Genomic DNA, 19,888 nt, shown 5'->3' on the forward strand with positions numbered 1-19,888 from the left:
TATTTGTCTGTTGAGTATTTTGAGAGTGGCCCAGTCCTTATTCCTGAATGCTGTCCGCTTTTCTTTAAGTGCATGTTTTATGTGGGGGGTAATCCAGGGTTTGGAGTTGGGGTATCTTTTGACAGTTCTGGTGGGGATGGTGGTGTGGATACAGAACTTGATGTAGTCAGTGATGGTGGATACCCTCTCGTCCAGTGTGCCCTGAAAAATACCCCAGTCCGTGCAGGCTAGAGAGCCCTGTAATTGCTCAATAGCGTCCTCCGACCAGAGGGTGATGCTGTGGGTTGTTGGTTTGATCCGTTTCAGTTCCGGTTTGTACTGCGGGAGGAGGAAGATGACGTTGTGGTCAGAGAAACCGAGGGGCGGGAAGGCACGTGCGGTGAAGGCATCAGCAACATTGCCATAGCACAAGTCCAGAGTGTTCTCCTTCCTCGTTGGAACACCCACGAACTGGTGGAAGGATGGCAGAACATCGTTGAGTCTGCAGTTGTTAAAATCACCCAGGATAAACGCCGGAGCCTCCGGGTAGGCGGCTAGCATGTTGTTAGCGTTGTCGGCTACTAGCTCTGCTGCTACCCTAGCGTTGGCGCTCGGGCATGAGGCATTGATGAGGCATTTCAAATGAGCATGAAGCATTCATGACAAGACAGGAGCTGTGTTCAAATAATGATGTTTGTGATTTCAAATGAGCATGAAGATAATGATGTTTGCGATTTCAAATGAGCATGAAGATAGGCTATCAAGGCATCTTCTCCATTATCCTCCTCATATTCATCTACATCTTCACCACCACACACATTTTCAAACACATACAGTTTAGCTGTAGCAGCAGCCAACCTGGCCTCAACCTCTAGCTGTTCCCTTTGCAGCCAACCTGGCCTCAACCTCTAGCTGTTCCCTTTGCAGCCAACCTGGCCTCAACCTCTAGCTGTTCCCTTTGCCTTTTCAATTTGAAGGGCTTCTTCTTCAGCGTCAATGTCATACATTTTTCTCAAAGCAGCTGCAGACTGTAAAAGTGCAGCCCTTTCAGCCTTTGCCTTTGAACATACAGAAATAACTTTGGAAGCCTTTGAATGAACAGAAGAGTGACCTTTGTGTTTTGACACTTTACTTGAAAAATTGGATATAGTATCTTGAGGCCTTATGTCAGAATGTGTTATAGACCCTTTCAACAATAAAAACTAAAACAATGCTTGAACATTCTATTTGGGCCCCAATCTACTTCCTCTGCATTAAGATAACATATGGAATGTTAAAACGGAAGCCTTGTGGGGCCAACTATGATGCTGATAATGGAACTCTCTTGAAAGGGTCTATTCATAGGTGCCATCTACGTCACTATCAAATAGAACGCCGCCATATTTACGACCGATCTCGCCCAGTATGGCCGCCCGCACTGCACACTTGAATGTGAGAGAGAGAGAGAGATATGTGGAGAAAATTTCAATTTTAGGCTCCGATCCTTATTTGTTACCTCCAGATTTCTTTTGTCCCTTATTATCTGCCCCAGGCTTGCCCCAATTGGCTTTCCACGATATATACATTTACCTTGTTCATAACCCCTCCCCGTACAGTGGGGATAGCTTGAAGGCATTTAAGAGTACTGATGCCTATCAATATGCTGTGGCTGGATGGGTCAAAAATGTGAAAGTGCGGCACCTGGCCACCAAGGATTTATATTTAATCATGGGAAATGTAAGTATTATGTAAAAACGATTTAAATGTCTGATTTTGGTGGTAGTTTACTCTGACTAAGTAGTAGCGAGTTGTTAGTTAAGTGGCTAAAAGCTAGCAAGCTACCACTCATTTTAGTGTCATTTAGCTCACAGCTAGCTGTCATTAATCTGGATAATGTTATTTAATTAATGTCAGATGTGTTTGTACCTATTTTATACAGTCCATGGTTTATACTCATTGAAAGAACATGAAAGGAAGGGAAACGAGGCGATTGTGACTTTATGGGAACAGTTTGGGGTGGGTTACTCTGATCATTGTTGATGTCAGTGCTGCTAGTGAGCACTTCAGCTTTCTGCTAGAGCAGCGGATCCCAAACTTTTCCCCCTCACGTCCTGACTCGGCTCGCGTAGGCTACACCATCCAAAACATAAAAACGTAACACATTCTTTTGACGCATTCCAGGCATTAGCCATGATAATTTGATAATGATAATAACAAATCAAAATGTGCAACTGTTCTATGAGCTCTAAGGAGGTTTACAGAAGATCTACGACTCCAAATAATATAATGCTGTCCATTACAGCATAGTAGGATAACTAGCCTTTGAAAAGATATTCACTATTTAACAGTTTGTTCTTCACTTAACAGGTCCATCATTCACAGGCTCTTAACAATAAGCCAACATGGCCATGGGTAGTGGTGCAGGAGGCAGGGACTGTATTAACGGCACACTGCACTTGTATGGCTGGGCTGGGGGAGGTGTGCTCCCACGCTGCAGCACTAATGTTCTCACTCCTAGCTGCTGTTGAGCGCAGAGAGGGACAGACATGCACAGACAAAGCATGTGCATGGGAAGAGCCAAGGCAAAAACTTGTCAAATATGATGAGTTATCAAACATCTTTCAAAATAAGGAGAAAGCTAAAAAACAAGATGAGCACCATCACATGAAACCATCCACTGATGAGCTCAAGCTGTTTTTTGAACAGCTCCACCACAGTGAAAACCAGGAGGTCATCCCTAAGAGAAGTGCCATTTTGTCAGTTGTTAAAGGCCATTCCATCAGATACATGCCCAAGACTGTACAGTTGGACATGCCACCACCTCTTCCTACACTGTACTCAAGCACCAGGCTTGAATTAGATTTGCCCGCACTGCTGGAGGAGGCTGCTAGGATTTTTGAGGAGCTGCATCTCACTCCGGAGCAGGTAAGATATAAAAAAAAAGACTTCTTTAAGAGCGGTTCTCAAACTTTTTCTTGTCATTCCCCACCTTGAAGGGTGGGAATTGTCAAGGTCCACTTGTACCACATCATGCTTTTGTAATAATTACCATCACAACCCTTTTGATGATTCAGTTATTTTTGTAGTGTTTGTTAGTTGAGGAAAAGACAAGAGAGCAGAGAAAGTCCAGGGTATGGTTTGATCAGAGAGCAGGGAGAGTTACCGCATCAACATTTCATGAGGCAGCCAGGACAAAGAACTCTTCATCGCTGATAAAGAGAGTTTGCTATCCTCAGTCTTCTCTCTTTTCAACAGCAGCAACCAGGTATACAGTTTAGAAAGTAAGACATATTAACCAAGCCTTTTTCTTGCAATTTCATCATGAATACACTCCAGCAGAGCCGGACAGTAACGGAGTACATTTACTTGAGTACAGTACTTGAGTACAGTTTTGAGGGATCTGTACTTTACTCGAGTATCATTTTTGGGGAGTACTCATGACTTTACTCAAGTACATTTGAGAGGCAAATATTGTACTCTTTACTCCACTACATTTCTATCCATAACCGTGAGTACCCGTTACTTCTAAAAAAAAAAGGAAAAAAGAAAAATCTCGGAAACCCTCAATTTGTTGTTTCCCTCTCAAACGTGATTGGATTGTGCAGGCGCCACTGATTGGGACAGCCTATCAGCAATCACCTTCAGCTTTCCGCCAAAGTCAACTCCATGGTTAGATTTAGATAAGAGACGAAACCATGGACGAAACAATGGATGAAGACGCAGCAGGTCCATCCCAGGAATGTGCCAACCTGTGGCCCCACCTCGCCAGACTATTTCAATTTTCTGAACAAGTTAATGATAGTTTTCGCTTCAAGTGTTTCAATTACAAAATGGTATTTTGTTTTTGAAATACGTATTTTAAATAGAATGTATTAGAAATACTGCCCATCCCTGGCAACATGGTAAAAAGATGAAAATGACTTGATTTTACTAATTCCTTTTACATTCTCCAAGGTATTAACATTAACATTTTTTATAACTCCATGTAGGATGTTTCTGTACATAAATGTAAGCACTGTGGCAGTAGTAATGCAATATTTAGAAAATGTACTCTTGTACTCTTGATACTCAAGTACTTTTAAAAACAAGTACTTCAGTACTTTTACTTAAGTAGACATCTGACTGTTATACTTTTACTTGAGTAAAATTTAGCAAAGGGTATCTGTACTTTTACTCAAGTAATGAAGCTGTGTACTCTGTCCGCCTCTGCACTCCAGAGATTATATATTATGTAACAGTGTCATAGTATATTTGGGACAATGAAGGCTAGTTGGTTTTACATAAAGTGTGAAATATCATTGCTGACAGACTTATATGTTTTCATCAGATGGGGTCTGCAAAATGAAGACACTGCCAGGGAGTTGTACCTGAAGGCCATGCGAGACCTCCATGTGAACTTTAGCATTACAGCATCAGGGCTCATCATCAACCTGGACCTACCATGGCTAGGTGCATCGCCGGATGGTGTGGTGACCTGTGATTGCCATGGGACTGGTATGCTGGAAATAAAATGTCCTTTTAATGCTAATGGCCGTGCTCTCAGGGATTGTGTCAGCGACCCACATTTCTGCCTTACTGTGACTGCGGAAGGTATGACGCTCAAGCGAGATCATAGTTACATGTACCAACTGCAGGCCCAAATGCGTGTAGCTGAGGTAATGTACGGAGATTTTGTTGTGTGGACACCACAAGAACTTTTTATGCAACGAGTCCAATTTGATCAATTCTTTTTTGATGAGGCCTACACTAGGGTGGAAGAATTCATTAGAACAGGGGCACTGCCTGAGCTGTTGGGCAAATGGTTTACTGTGCCACGCCTCTCCTCAAGTGCTAACTTTGAGAAGGCACCTGATGGATGTTACTGTGGAAACCCTGTTGATGACACAGACATCCTCTCTTGCACATCTGAGCAATGCAAACGAAAGCGCTTCCACAAGTCATGTCTGAAGCTGAGCAGGGTGCCAAAGAGTTGGAAATGTGTAGAATGCAAAAAGCAAACAAACAAGAAATGAAGTTGTTATCCAGATACACTTTTATAAATTAATTCATTGATGTATTTAATTGATATTACAATCCTTTTTTTTGGTTATTGTTGTATACATTGTACTTTGTATGTTGTATTGTGTGTGCATGTGTTTGTAGTCATGTGACAAATACATTTGATCCATACATCCATAAATGGGCAATAAACAAATAATAATTGCATGTATAGTAGTTGGTCATTGTAGTTCAGAGTCCACACAAATACTAAAGAGACACTATGTACAATAAAATTGACAAGGAAAGCAATTGTACCACCTCTTACTCTGTAGGGACGACAGATGGGCAAATGTTACAAAGAGCACAACAAACTTTTACCATTTTGTCAATGGAGGGCTGTCCTTGTGCGCCGGCTTGGCAGAGGGACAGAGGGATGGTGGTCTGAAGAATAGTGTACTTATTCCTCACCAGGCCAATGACTCGCTCCACATGGATCCTGACGGCTGCGAGTCCCCTGGTTGCCTCTAGCTCCAGTGGATGCATCTGTTGCTTGCCTTTGGTAAATGCTGGTATTTTCAATTGAGCACAATACAGACCCACTGTCTCTTTCACATTGAAGCCTCTATCAGCTAGAATGACATCTCCTGGTGACAATTTATCAAGAAAGCCGCAATTTTCTGTGATGTGCTTGTCACTTGTGCGACCACCCCATCCTTCTGACACGTAAGATATAACACCTTGTGGTGTTATTGAAATCAGGTATTTTACAGTGTTGTGGTGCTTGTACTGTGAGTATGTCTGTGCACGGCATCTCAGGTTACTTGGCTTTTCTATAAATATTTCGAAACAATCAATGATGGAGGTGCAGTTCTTAAAGTTATTTCTAAAACACATTGGGAGACTAATTTGAATTTGTTCTTTTGGTGGCCATAAGATTAGATCTGATAATCTGACAAACATTACATCTAATGTGCTATTGAACACTCTGACGACAGTTGACTTAGAAATTCCAAAAAAGTAAGAAAAAAAGTAAAGCGGCACATTAAGCCTCAGTCTCATTAATGTTAGGATCAAACATTGGAATGGGGTGATTGATTGTCCAACTTTCAGAAATTCTGCAAAAAAATTAAATAAAACAATTAATTTGGCGAAAGATGGAAGACCTGTGAGTTCCAGCACCATGGTGTCATTATCCCTGAATGCCTCCTCATTTAAGGACCGCTCCTCTGCCCTGGCCCTTAACTCACAAACCTCAGCTCGGAGCCGTGCACACTCACTTTCCAGTGCTGACATCGTAGCCTGGCAGGATGGATTCATGCATGGTTCTACAATGCCAGGGCCTGTGTCTTTTGAATAGTTGTGGTCAGTGTGATGGTCAGTGGAAGTAGTGACCTCATGCTCCTCCACGTCAGCCACGTCGGTGGTTGAAGGATCAGCAAGACTGCTGCAGGTCTCGCGTATCTTACGCTTCATCAGCTGAGTCTGCTGAAACTTTTTGCAGGCATAATGTTGCTTCTCCCTCTCCCTCGCTGAGGTGTGTGCAAAAAGGCTGGGCACAAAATCAGGGCTCAATGGATTGTCCTGTTTTGCTCCTAAAAAGTCAGAGCATATAAAATAAAAGATAACGTGTGAGACATTGTCCAACCTGACTAAATCTCTCTCTCTCTCTCTTAGAACCTAGGTTGTAATAAGGGACAGATAAGGAAAAGGGTAGGTTTAATAATACTGGGTTTAGCCCAAATTAGTTCCTTTTAAATGATAAATATTTTCATGAAGTACCGTAAATCCTCAAATTAACCTAAAATCTTCTGCTTTTGATAGCCTACCGATAGGCCTATGCTGTATAAGTAGCATTTTACTTTATTTCTAAGAATAAAATTCTACAACAGAAGCCTAGAACTAGTAAGAAATAAAGGCCTGCCTCGAATACAAGATTGCCCAAAATACAAGATTGCCCAAAATAAAGGATTGGGCTTTGCACAGCCTAGTAGCCTAAATAAGACCGTGGTCACAATTTGAGGATTTACAGTACTATTACTATATGGGCTAAACAAAGGGACTTGCATAGGTAGCTAGACCGAAAAATTTACTTTGATATCATCCTACTTTCAGGATTTGTGTTTATGTGAAATATAAGTTTAAGAAGGCTATCATAGGGATTAAGACATTAGCTCAAAGCAAATGCAATTCTAATAAAGTGCTAACGTTAGCATCGGCTAGTGCAGCTACTTAACACAAACATATTACAGAGGGGCTGAAAGGCGTGATGTTTACAAAACATGTGAAACTCACGAACTTGACTGATTGATAACGTTAATCAAGTTTTGTAAGTGTTCTCTTGGTTCTCCAAATGTAATGTTATAGCTCTTGTTGTTAGCCCTATCTGATAGCCTAGCCTACTAAATTGAGGGGAAGGCTTAACTTACCTGATACGAAGTGTTCATTGCATAGTAAGGTGTGAGAGGTGGGTGTCCAATTATCTCTTCGAATGACAGCTAACCACTTCTTTCTTCTTTCCTTTTCTTTTGGTATAGAATAAAATACCAGTCCAGGGTTCCTCTTTCGGCTGTTGTTGCAGCCAACTGCACAACATATTGCTGGCATGACAGACTGAGACCCCGTGACTTATCTCACTGTTAGCTGTCAGACGGTCAGCTGTTGTGACCACTGAGCGGCTGAGCTGGGCGCGTCTATGGGCGCGAATCGGTCGTAAAGATGGCGGCGCAAAGCTACAGTGACGTCATGAGACACAAACGAATAGACAGCACATCCAGATTACCATTGTGCTGTTTTGCAGCAGCATCCAACCATTGCTTCACGTCATTCTCAAATGTATTCATTTCCTCTGTTTTCTGTGCAAGCCAATTGTGTTGGTTGTCGTGTTCAGGGTCTGGAAAAGGCATTTCCAGCAACGTAGTTTGAGTTTCTAAAGCCTCTTTACACCATGTGGTATATTTGCTTAGGCATTTCTTCACATCAGACACAGTTTGAGATGTCTTTTTCTGACTAACATATCTTCATATCTTTATTTTTGTATTTTTTATTTTTCTTTCTTTCTTTCTTTCTTTCTTTCTTTCTTTCTCTCTTCCTTTCTATTCTGCTTTCTTGTTATATAGCTCTCTGAAAATGATTGCGTAGTCGTTTAAAATGGCCTGACAGAAACGTGTTAAAGTTCTTCCTCATCATTTACTCCTCATGTGTGTGTGTGTTTGGTTGTGTCCTCATCATTTACTCCTCAAGTGTGTGTGTTTGGTTGTGTCCTCATCATTTACTCCTCATGTGTGTGTGTTTGGTTGTGTCATTATTTACTCCTCATGTGTGTGTGTTTGGTTGTGTCCTTCTGCTTCAGCACACACCTCTCCCCCCTTTTCATTTTGACTCCCGTTTCTTTCTTTAAAATGTGTTTATCTTTCTCTTTATCTGTTTGTCATTCTGTTTATTATGATCGCCGCGCAGCGAAGCTAGGTTTAGTCAGATATTTTTTTTTTTTTTGCATGGCCAATTTTCCATCAAGGATTCCCGGGACACTGAAAGACCGGGGTACACAACTTGGTGGGCATGTAGCCCCACATGGATAGTATGGAACCATCATTTTGTACAATACATCTGGACACTAGTGCAGGCATCCTGGAGAATCAGGACTGAAGCTGAAGGACCCCCACCATCTTTGCCTTTCTGTCTCTGTGTGTTCCTTCATGCAACCTTGTGAGGAAGCGAAAGGGTTAACTTCACATGAGTTTTGACAACAGAACAAGTTCAGCTGGTTTTCTTATCTCTCTGAATATGGACTTAATGTCTGGGACTGACACAGTTTAACCAGTTGCTCACAGAGAGCAGCTGAACTACAAGGAAATGGATATTAGAAAATCAAACTCCTGAAACAATCATAAATCCCTGTAAGATTCTTTATCTATTCATCATTTACAGGCCGGTTCAAGCTGGTTTCAATGCTGTCAGTCTTTGCTGTGTCTCTGTGTTATCTGCTCAGCTTTATGACTTCATGTTGTGAATGGTGCTCTGTGCAATATCTTAATAATCTGAATTGTACTGTGATATCCATCATAAACTCTCTGGGGTAAAAAGCTATAAAACAGGTATCTCTGAAAAGGACATGTGCCGTTTTCATGGAGCACATTCTGCAAATTATGTGGATGCATTGTGTCCTGTTCTGGCTGCTGTATTTTTTCATTGTGTAGATGTAAGTGTATTGCTATTGGGTATTTTTCAATGATGTAGGCTCATGCCACACAGACGGTCATGTTCATAATCTCACCTGGGGGTATGGGGTCGTCATGAGGGAGTGGTTCGGCTGGTTTAAAAGAGTTGCCTGGAGTCTAAAGAGGTGCAGAGTTACTGCAGGAAATAACGTTCCTCATAAAGCTCCTTTAAATGAAAGAGATATGGTGTTGTTACAGTATAAATGGCAAAATGTAAATCAGATTAAAAGTCTGGTCAAGTTTAGGGTTGGGTGATGGAGGCTTAGAGTCTCAGTTAGGGATGGGGGAGCTGATGTGCAGAAAACCAGGCATGCAGTTTAGTGTGTGGTGTTCATAATTGAAAAGACATCTCTCAGTAACGAAATAAGCAACGTTGTGCTTAATATCTGCTTTCAACCACCAGCCGCTACTGATGACTACAGTACATATTGGCATCCACTACTGGTAACTGAATAATGGCATACAAATGAAATCATACTCATGACCTGTGAATGTTGATCTTTCCCATTGGCACTCTCCAGTGTATGACCAGGAAAAGGAGACCCTGGGAAAAGGGGTTTGTTTGCCTAAAATGAGTTCCAGTGAAAAAGAAGACCATGATTCTGAGTCGCTGTGGTAAGATAACAACAATAATAATAAATATATGTGTGTTATATAATAATAATAATAATAATAATAATAATAATGCATTTGATTTGTTACATAGCGCCTTTCAAAGCACCCAAGGTCGCTTATATGGTGTGTAAGACAACAACAACAGTAATAATAATAATAATAATAATAATAATAATAATAATAATAATACATATCTGTGTGTTATATACAGTATGGTGTGTAAGACAATTACAAATGGGAGGGCAGCTGTGGCCTACTGGTTAGTACTTCGGACTTGTAACCGGAGGGTTGCCGGTTCAAACCCCGACCAGTAGGCACGGCTGAAGTGCCCTTGAGCAAGGCACCTAACCCCTCACTGCTCCCCGAGCGCCGCTGTTGTTGCATGCAGCAGATTAGTGCGCTTCACCTCACTGTGTGTACACTGTGTGCTGAGTCTGTTTCACTAATTCAAGGATTGGGATAAATGCAGAGACCAAATTTCCCTATATTCAGATTCAGATTCAGAAAACTTTATTAATCCCATCAGTGGGCAATTAAGTTTGCAGTCCCGGTCTCCATCAATCTACAATAAATAGTATTAAAAGCGCTCAGTAAATCAAAATTTCAGTAGTGTACTCTGTCCCTTCAACCTTATTTAATAATCTAATGGATGTAGGGATGAAGGATCCAGAAAACCTTTTTGTTTTTGTCCTGACAGAATAATAGCGCCTCCCAGAGGGCATTAATGAAAATTCACCACCCAAAACATGATCAGGCTGACTGATGATACTTTTAGCCTTTTGGGCTGCCTGTTTGTTAAACAGAGCACTCAGACTATTTAGCTGTGTTCCAATAATCTTTGATGAAGTGTTAACAATGCTGCTGAGACTGTTCCTGTCTTTGACTGATAGGCTATTGAACCAACATAAAAAAGAAAAAAAGACTCTCAATAAAAGACTGATAAAATGGTAAAATGGTTTTAGAGACACTGAAGGAGTTAAGCTTCCTCAGCAGATGAATTCTCTGTTGTCCCTTTTTAACAATTGTCTCAGTGTTTACATGAAACTTGTAGCCTGGTAAACCAGACCCTGGAATCTTTCAGATTAAGGGTCTGGCCACGAGTAATGAAAATGACCCAATTTGAGGGGCGGCACCCATAGATATATACACTAGATGTCGCCTTCTGCTTGTCAGCATGCGTCAACACCGCCGCCATCTTTGTACAGGGATCTGAATCGCTAAACTAGTTCTCCTGTATTGTCAGCGTTACCTATTTAGCAACGTTTGGCCATCCCCAGCGATAGAAAACCTTTTTAGCGATTAGCGACAAATTTGGGAACTTCTCACAATGATGGCAGATCGGCTTCTTTGTTGTTGAAACGTAAGAAAATCACCTTTCTCATGGCTTTGTCATTTATGAATTCAGCTACATCTCGTTTGCCCATGGCACTGACCCATGATTATAAAAGTAACGACTGGCGTAGCCTATGTAGTAGCAGAGGTAAATGTTCTACAGATCTACAGCAACTTCTGGTGAGATTACAACTTACATGAGTAAACGAGACGAGGGGTATGTGGCCTCAACCAGAGCCTGTCTACGAAGAGCCTGTTTACTTTCATTGTATCGAACCTGGTTGCAGTTTACTCATTGTTCCTCTAGGGGCCGCCGCTAGCTAGTGCAGAATGAATGGGAGTCTATGGGGCTAGACGGGTAAAATGTATCTTTATTATCGTCTTAAGCTTAGTTTTCTGTAGACTCAACCATAAATACATGCCTGTCAGTTGGAACAACCCAAAAAATTAGATAATTGCTTGAGATTTTGACGATTTATGGTGATTTTATTTTCGCTAGATCTTTGCCCAGATTGACGCTAATGCATTATAGAGGAGTGGATCACTGAAGCAAGATGGCGTCTCGATTGACGCATTCGTTCCAATGAACAGCAGTAGTCAAGGCGACATCTAGTGTATATATCTATGGGCGGCACCAAGCATGCATTTGAAACTCTCACTGCACGCAGTTGGATAACGCTACGACCAATCACAACAATTCACGGTGTGACATCCAGTTCTTGCAAAGGAACGATTTGAGGGCGATTTTCTGCTCCTCTTTTAGTTGAAAAGCCAAATCTAAATACTTTATTGTAGCGGCCAAAGCCGTTTCAAACAACTGGTGTTCATCGGTAGCTATCTTGCAATGTTTTCTAGATGATTTCGGACGTCGCAGCACCGTCGTCATCAGTGCAGCTCGCCTTTGTCCCGCCTACACCGATTTGATTGGTCCCTCTCGCTCGAGAGGTAGAAGAAATTTGGATCATTAGGGGAGTTCGACTTGCGGCAGATCTGTGCAGATCTGACTTGATGTGATGCATGCTGGGTTGAACACAATGCATACTGGGATGGACGCAATGCATACTGGTTAGAAATTCTGTCCGACTTCTGTCAGCCGGGGAGAGACTTACCACCGTGACACCATGTCACATGGCCTTAAAATATCGCGGGAGTCTTAGCCTGCAGACAGATCTTGCAGTTGCCTTCCACGAGCTGCACGAGCTGAAACCAAGAGTACCTGGCTGCAGACCTATGGGGAGTGGAGCTCCACTCCAGAACGGAAATACGTCACCTCCACTGACTATGACGCACCTCCACTCCGCCCCTACAGCGGTGGCTGCCTGGCCGCGCTTTTTAAAAATGTGTGTGCACATCTTGGAGGAGCTACGTGTACAAGTTATACAGATGTAAGTTTGTAATGTTTTGATAATAAAGGAGTTAAAGATTTAGCCCGACGTCTGTTTTTTCACGTCAGTAAGTCAGCAGGTTATAGCTGTAGTCTTACTCGCTAGCTGCTAATGTAGCTAGTAGCTCTAATAGGTGACTTAGGCTTACTTTATGCGTTTATTTTCTTCCTAATGTTCATTTATATACAATTAATTTAATTATATATATATATATATATATATATATATATATATATATATATATATATATATCAAATACACAAACAGGTCTCACGTTATTTCAGCGACTACTTCCTTATTCAAGTGGAGGTGACGTATTTCCGTTATTGAGTGGAGCTCCACTGATAGAATTCCCCCAGAGGTCTGCAGCCAGGTCCCTCTCGCTGAAACACGCCCTCATGACGTCAGTTCAAAGACGTGATAGGGCCATTTGGGAGGAATGTCCTCATGACGATTATGACTAGAGGCTCATGCTGCTTCCTTATGTTGGAATATGCGAAAATAAACAGAAATCGAAGGGATACCTTCTTATACGTGATTTCTGCAACAATGGTAGGCTAGCCTACTGAAAACGTTTGGATATTCTGTTATTTTCTGCTGTTGGCTAAATAGATAGACACACATATAGGGGAAACACTTGATATTGAATTTATGTGCTACAATGCAGGCCTGTTAACTGTATGACAACAGTGGTTTATTTAAACTACATCATAAGAATTTATTTCGTCAGTCATCATGCTCATTATAATGAGTAAGAATGAAAGTTCTGCTGTGTTTATTGCAAACAAGATTCCGCGATATCTCCCGCGATGTCTCCCGTGAGTCACGTCAGGCAGACTGTAGCCTTTCTGTCCGGGATGAGCTGCCCTCTGTTGTAGCTCCTCCGGGCTAGCCTCTGAAGATCACGTTTACGTAGTAAGCCAGACGAAGTCAGACTCAGTCGAAGTCGAACAAGCCTATTGCTCGTGGCCAGAGTTAACCTGGCCCTAGCCTAGCCAGATGAATGTCGTTCCGCTTAGCTCCGCCTAGCTTCACTCACATCCATCTGGAACCTCTTCCATTGAGAGTGATTTCTCCAACCAACTTTATGGTTTAGCCAATCAGGACGCAGGGCGGGAGTTTCATAGATGTGACATAGCGTAGAAGCAACTGTGAGACTGTTATCAGCGTCACGGGTTGGCTTCGATGTGAGTGGTTGAAGTAGCACGTCAATAGATGACGGACAAGTGGCTTATTCAATCATATGCAAGCATTTTTTGATTAGGTCCAGCCCTCTGAAGCAACACTTCAATAGATCGGTTCCAGATGGATGAGTGGAGCTAGGCGGAGCGAAATTCATCTGGCTAGGGCCAGGTTAGGCCAGAGTATCTTGCGGGCACAATTCAAATTGTGCTCTCGCGAGAACTCTGGATTTCCAGGGTATGAAACTTGAGCTCACTGTCAAATATTGTACCTAAGTACTTGTAAAAATCAACGATTTCCACATCCCCCCCCATGTATGACACTTGCTATTGGATCTGCTTTTGTCCTTCTAAAATCAATTATGAGCTCCTTTGTTTTGGCTACATTTAAATCTAAAAAATTATTGTCGCACCACTTCAGAAATGATGTCAACACTAGCCCATGACTGGAATGTGGACCTTGGAATACACATCCTTGCGGCGAGCCAGTGTTTGAAGTAATAGGTTGGGACAACTGACCATTTACAAAGACTCTGTGTGTTCTATCTGTTAAAAAATTTAAAAGTAGTAGCAATAGTTGATTCGGTACCTGAAAATCATTTGCTAGTCTCTCGATCAGGATATGTGGCTGCATTTTGTTGAAAGCAGAAGAAAAATCTGCAAATAAAAGCCTAACATGGGACCCAGGCTTCTCCAAGTGTTTATATACTGTATATAAAATAAAAAGTTTTGCGTCATCAACACTTCTACCAGTTTGATAAGCAAACTGTAATGGATCCAGTTTTCCAGTGACCAAGGACATAATTTCAACTCTAAGGATTTTTTCAAAGATTTTCATCACCAAGGATGTAAGAGCTACTGGTCTAAAATCTTTCAACTCCTTGGGTTTATTTAGTTTAGCTAGTGGAATTATGGTGGAGCTCTTCCATATCTGGGGAATATGGCCTTCTTTTGCACACATATTGAAGAGGCAGGTGAATACTCCACTTAGTTGGTCTGCACAGAAGCGTAATGTGCGCCCACAGACAGCATCAGGACCAGTATATATACTTACTTATGCTTATACAATAATAATAAATATCTCTGTGTACTGTATGTTTTTTTGCTGCAGTCCAAAAAAGAAGAAGAAGAAGAAGAAGAAGAAGAAAAGGTCACACTCCCCTACACCCAGCTGTGTGTCCATGAAGAGTGATCGATCCAAGTGTGTGTGTGTGTGTGTGTGTGTGAGTGTTGTATAGCTAATGATATTTGTTTTGCTGTAGTCCAAAAAGGAAGAAGAGGTCACACTCCCCTACACCCAGCTGTGTGTCCATGAAGAGTGATCGATCTAAGGATTGGCCAGTCAAATTTATAGAGGGAGACTCATCTACTGGACAGTAAGATAATGGCTCCTATTTTTATGCTGTGTGTGTGGATGTGTGTGTGTGTGTGTGTTGTATAGCTAATGATATTTGTTTTGCTGTAGTCCAAAAAAGAAGAAGAGGTCACACTCCCCTACACTCAGTTGTGTGTCCATGAAGAGTGATCGATCTAAGGATTGGCCAGTCAAATTTAAAGAGGGAGACTCATCTACTGGACAGTAAGATAATCAGTGATGGGAATAATTTTGTTATTATTTTGTTATTAATGGCGTTTTTTTTTTAGTTCTTCAAGTCCCTGCAAGTCAATTTAGCATGAGTCACATGAGGGAAACAGTGATCATACATATTTGTTAGAATGTCCATGAGGGAAACAGTGATCATACTGTACATATTTGTTAGAATGTCCTGTGAGTCTGAAAGCTATAATTCATTCCTGCTTGACCGATGATAACCAGCACAGAGCACTCTGAGGACATACTAGAAAATCTGAAAAGCATGTAAATGGCTTATGTGTTTATGTTTCTTTCTTTTTTTACACAGATTCCAACCAGGTCAAGTAAAATATGTGGAAGTGCAGCAGATTCACAAATCCCACCTGCGGAAGAAGTTTCAGTGTCTGATTGAGGGAATCACGCAGCAGGGAGACACCAGACTCCTCCAGGAGATCTACACAGAGCTCTACATCACAGAGGGGGGAGGAGGAGAGGTCAATGATGAACATGAGGTCAGACAGATAGAGAGGGCATCCTGGAGAAAAGCAGCACAAGGCAGATCCATCAAAAGTAATGACATCTTTAAACCTTTATCTGGGCAAGACAAAGTAATCAGAACAGTTCTGACAAAGGGAGTGGCTGGCATTGGAAAAACGGTATCTGTGCAGAAGTTCATTCTGGACTGGGCTGAAGGAACAGCCAATCAGGATGTCCACTTCATATTTCCTCTTCCTTTCCGGGAGCTGAACCTGATGAAGGAGAAAAAATTCAGTCTGGTGGATCTTATTCAGCACTTCTCCTCAGAAATAAAAGATTCAAGAGTCTTCGCCAGTTCCAAGCACAGAATCATGTTCATCTTTGATGGTCTGGATGAGTGTCGACTTCCTCTAGATTTCCGCTCCAACCCAAGGTGTTGTGATGTGACAGAGCCAGCCTCAATGGACGTGCTGCTGACAAACCTCATCCGGGGGAATCTGCTTCCCTCTGCTCTCCTCTGGATCACCACCCGACCAGCAGCAGCAAATCAGATCCCTTCTGAATGCGTGGACCAGGTGACAGAAATAAAAGGATTCAACGACCCACAGAAAGAGGAATACTTCAGGAGACAAATTAGTGATGAGAACCTGGCTAGCAGAACCATCACACACCTGAAGTCATCCAGGAGCCTCTACATCATGTGCCACATTCCAGTCTTCTGCTGGATTTCAGCCACTGTTGTAGTGAGAACATCAGAGGAATCAGAGAGTTTAGAAATGCCAAGGACTCTGACTCAGATGTACACACGCTTCCTGATCGATCATCCAGACAAACATGAAAAAGTACAAGTACACAGAGAGAAATGAGAGTGATGAAGAGGTGATTTTCAAACTGGGGAAACTGGCTTTCCATCAGCTGGAGAAGGGCAATCTGATATTCTATGTGGAAGACCTGAGAGAGTGTGGCATTGATGTCACAGAAGCATCAGTGTACTCAGGTGTGTGTACTCAGATCTTCAGAGAGGAGTCTGGACTGTACCAGGGGAAGGTATTCAGCTTTGTGCATCTGAGCGTCCAAGAGTTTCTTGGAGCTTCTTATGTCTTCCTGTGCTTTAGCAACAGACAGAGAAACATGTCTGACCAACAGCAAACCCCTCAGCTCTCTGCTCTGTTCAGAGATGCAACACTTCATGACCTACACAAGACTGCAGTGGATCTCGCCTTACAGAGTAAGAATGGACACCTGGACCTTTTCCTCCGCTTCCTTCTGGGCCTCTCACTGGAGTCCAATCAGATTCTCTTAAAGCACATGCTGCCACTGAGCAGTAGCCAATCAGATAGCTCAGAGCCAACAGTCCAGTATATCAAACAGAAGATCAGAGATCAGAGTAGCTCAGACAGAAGAATCAACCTGTTCTACTGTCTGAATGAGCTGAATCACCATGCTGTAGTGGAGGAGAAGAGGAGCTCAGGAACTCTGGGTGTAGACATGCTCTTACCAGGGGAGTGGGAGATTAAGAGATTTGAATTAAAGATGTCAGAAGAGCAGCTGGCTGAGTTTGACCTGCAGAAGTACATAAAGACTCCAGAGAAAGATCAGACTGAACTCCTCAGTCCAGATGATGTTCTTCAGAGGCTGGTGCCAGTGGTCACAACATCCACATTAGCTGAGTAAGAAACACTGTGTTTATACAGCATATTTGTGAATATGTGTTTGTGTGTTTGTGTGTTTGTGTGTGTGTGTGTGTGTGTGTGTGTGTGTGTGTGTGTGTGTGTGTGTGTGTGTGTGTGTATGTGTGTGTGTGTGTGTCAGAGCTAGTGAGTGGAGCGGAGAGTGAGGAGCGGAGTGGATGGAGTTTTGTTGGAGCGTTTTTAATTTAGAGGCCGGAGCGGACGCTCTGTTCCGCTCCAATTTCGCTCCGATACCGCTCACTCCACGAGTCTGAGGCATGCCCATATCCACCCAGAATTCACGTCTTCCTAATAAAACCAAGACCGTTAAATTTCAAAGATTGGCCATTGTAAGTTCGTTGATGGGGATGTAGTTCGCTAAATATTTTAGAAAGGAAACCCAGTAGTCATACAAGTGTGCTATTCCTACAAAACAAATATATACTAACAATGTAGAGCAAGAACAACCATGTGGTGACACTGTTTCATTGAGTAAAGATTCATTTTGGAATATAAGAAGACATATTTTGCAGAAACATGAGTGTGTGCTACGGAGAGCAAAGAAAAACATGAGGAATTTGAATATGCCTCATATCAAGTAGAAGGCTAAAGTAAAACTTGAATGCTAAGCCTGTATTCTTTAGGCAATTAATCCCACTGATTCTTTTAGTTTTAGGTTTATGTGTATTGATGTTGTCAAGATTGTTCATTGTTGCAATATCAGTGTTGCACTATCTTTTAAAATAAATGTTCTCTATGAGTGAAATATATTGCCGTTGCTCTTAGTTCTTTGGGATTAAAGTTTTTTTGTTTAAGGTGACAATTCGTCATGTAGATTATTTCTCCCTCTCTTAAATTGGAGCAAGCATGGAGCGCTTTCACTGGGAAAATTTTGACTGGAGCGTCCTGATGCGAACTTGAGCAGAGGAGCGGCCGAGTGAACAGTCACCTGAGCAAGGAGCGGGATATTCGCACCGCTCAGCTCCGCTCACTAGCTCTGGTGTGTGTGTGTGTGTGTGTGTGTGTGTGTGTGTGTGTGTGTTTTTTGTGTGTGTGAGAGTATAGGTGATTACTGTAATATTCCGATCTATCAATCTGTTTTAGGCTGATTCGATGTAAACTGACAGAGAAGAGCTGTTCTTATCTGGCCTCTGCTCTGACCGCACACTCCTCAAGTCTCAGACTGCTGGACCTGAGTTACAATGTGCTGCTGGACTACTCAGGAGTGGAACTTTTATGTTCTGCACTTTGTTCTGCAAACTGGAGGAACTAAAGTAAGTATAATTTCATATAGTGAGTTTGTTTGAGAGAGGGATGTGTATGTGTGTGCGTGTGCGTGTGTGTGTGTGTGTGTGTGAAAGTTAGTGAGGGGTGTTTTGGTAAATGTAAGACAGCAGATAGTGGAGAGAATGTACGCCTCCTTGAAAGAGTGTGTGTTTAGGTTAGAGAGAAAGTGAGTGTGAGTTTTTAGACTGGAGTGTGTGTGGGGGCGAGTAGAGGTGAGTAGAAGATATGTGATTCAGATAACAATGTTCTGTTTCAGGTTGACTGAATGTGATCTGACAGAGACAAGCTGTTCCTATCTGGTCTCTGCCCTGACCGCACACTCCTCAAGTCTCAGACGGCTGAACCTGAGTGAGAATGAGCTGCTGGACTCAGGAGTGGAACTGTTATGTTCTGCTCTTTGTCATCAAAACTGCAAACTGGAGAAACTTGAGTAAGTATAACTTCATGTTTGTGTGAAAGAAGGATGTGTATGTGTGTGTGTGTACTGTAAGTGTGTGAGTTTGTGTGTGTGTATGTATGCGTGTGTGAGGGGGGCTTTGTTTGTATGAGGTGTGTATAGTGTCTGAGAGAGGGTGTGTGTGGATAACTGGGAAAGTGTGAATGTGTGTGTGAGTGTGTGGGAGAGAGAGTGTGTAGGGAAGGTGGTAAATGTGTGTGTGAGAGAGAGAGAGTGAGTGAGAATGTGTTTGAGTGTGTTGAAGAGAGATAGTACATGTGTGTAAGAGGTGTGTGAGGGAGTGTGTGTGGGGAAATATATGTGACCAGGCATGTGAATTCCAGGTGCAAGGCGCAGAGACGCAAGTCGCGAAAAACTACGTTGAATTTTTTTTTTTTCAAAGTTAGTTATTTTCGTTTTTTTGCAGAATGTGCAAGTTGAAGTCCTAAAGAAGCAATTCCATGTTTCAGATAACAGCATTGGTTGAAGAGAGATAGTACTTGTGTGTAAGAGGTGTGTGAGGGAGTGTGTGTGGGGAAAGATAAGTGTGTGTGTGTGGGGGGGGGGGGGGGGGGTAAAGGTAGGTTAGAAGGATTGTATGGCGTTGTTTGTGTTTTGAAACACAGGAATGCAGAGACAGAGAAAAAATATGTTATTAATATTCTGATCGATCATTCTGTTTCAGGCTGTTTAAGTGTCATCTGACAGAGAAGAGCTGTTCTTATCTGACCTCTGCTCTGACCTCACACTCCTCAAGTCTCAGACAGCTGCACCTGA

The 19,888-nt window shown here is 42.3% G+C and overlaps 1 protein-coding gene and 1 pseudogene across 2 annotated transcripts in view; both read left to right on the plus strand.

Annotated features, from left to right (window-relative positions):
* Positions 1-19,888, plus strand: part of LOC143135392 (NACHT, LRR and PYD domains-containing protein 12-like) — a 270,809-nt gene that overhangs the window by 186,578 nt on the left and 64,343 nt on the right. The window lies entirely within an intron of this gene.
* LOC143122414 (protein NLRC3-like) lies at positions 9,580-18,607 on the plus strand (annotated as a pseudogene).

The sequence above is a fragment of the Alosa pseudoharengus genome, unplaced genomic scaffold, assembly GCF_046254945.1.
Source record: "Alosa pseudoharengus isolate Yale_2024_CS ecotype anadromous, Long Island Sound unplaced genomic scaffold, YU_APseudo_1.1 YU_APseudo_1.1_scf_1, whole genome shotgun sequence".
In the NCBI taxonomy this organism is placed as follows: domain Eukaryota; kingdom Metazoa; phylum Chordata; class Actinopteri; order Clupeiformes; family Clupeidae; genus Alosa; species Alosa pseudoharengus.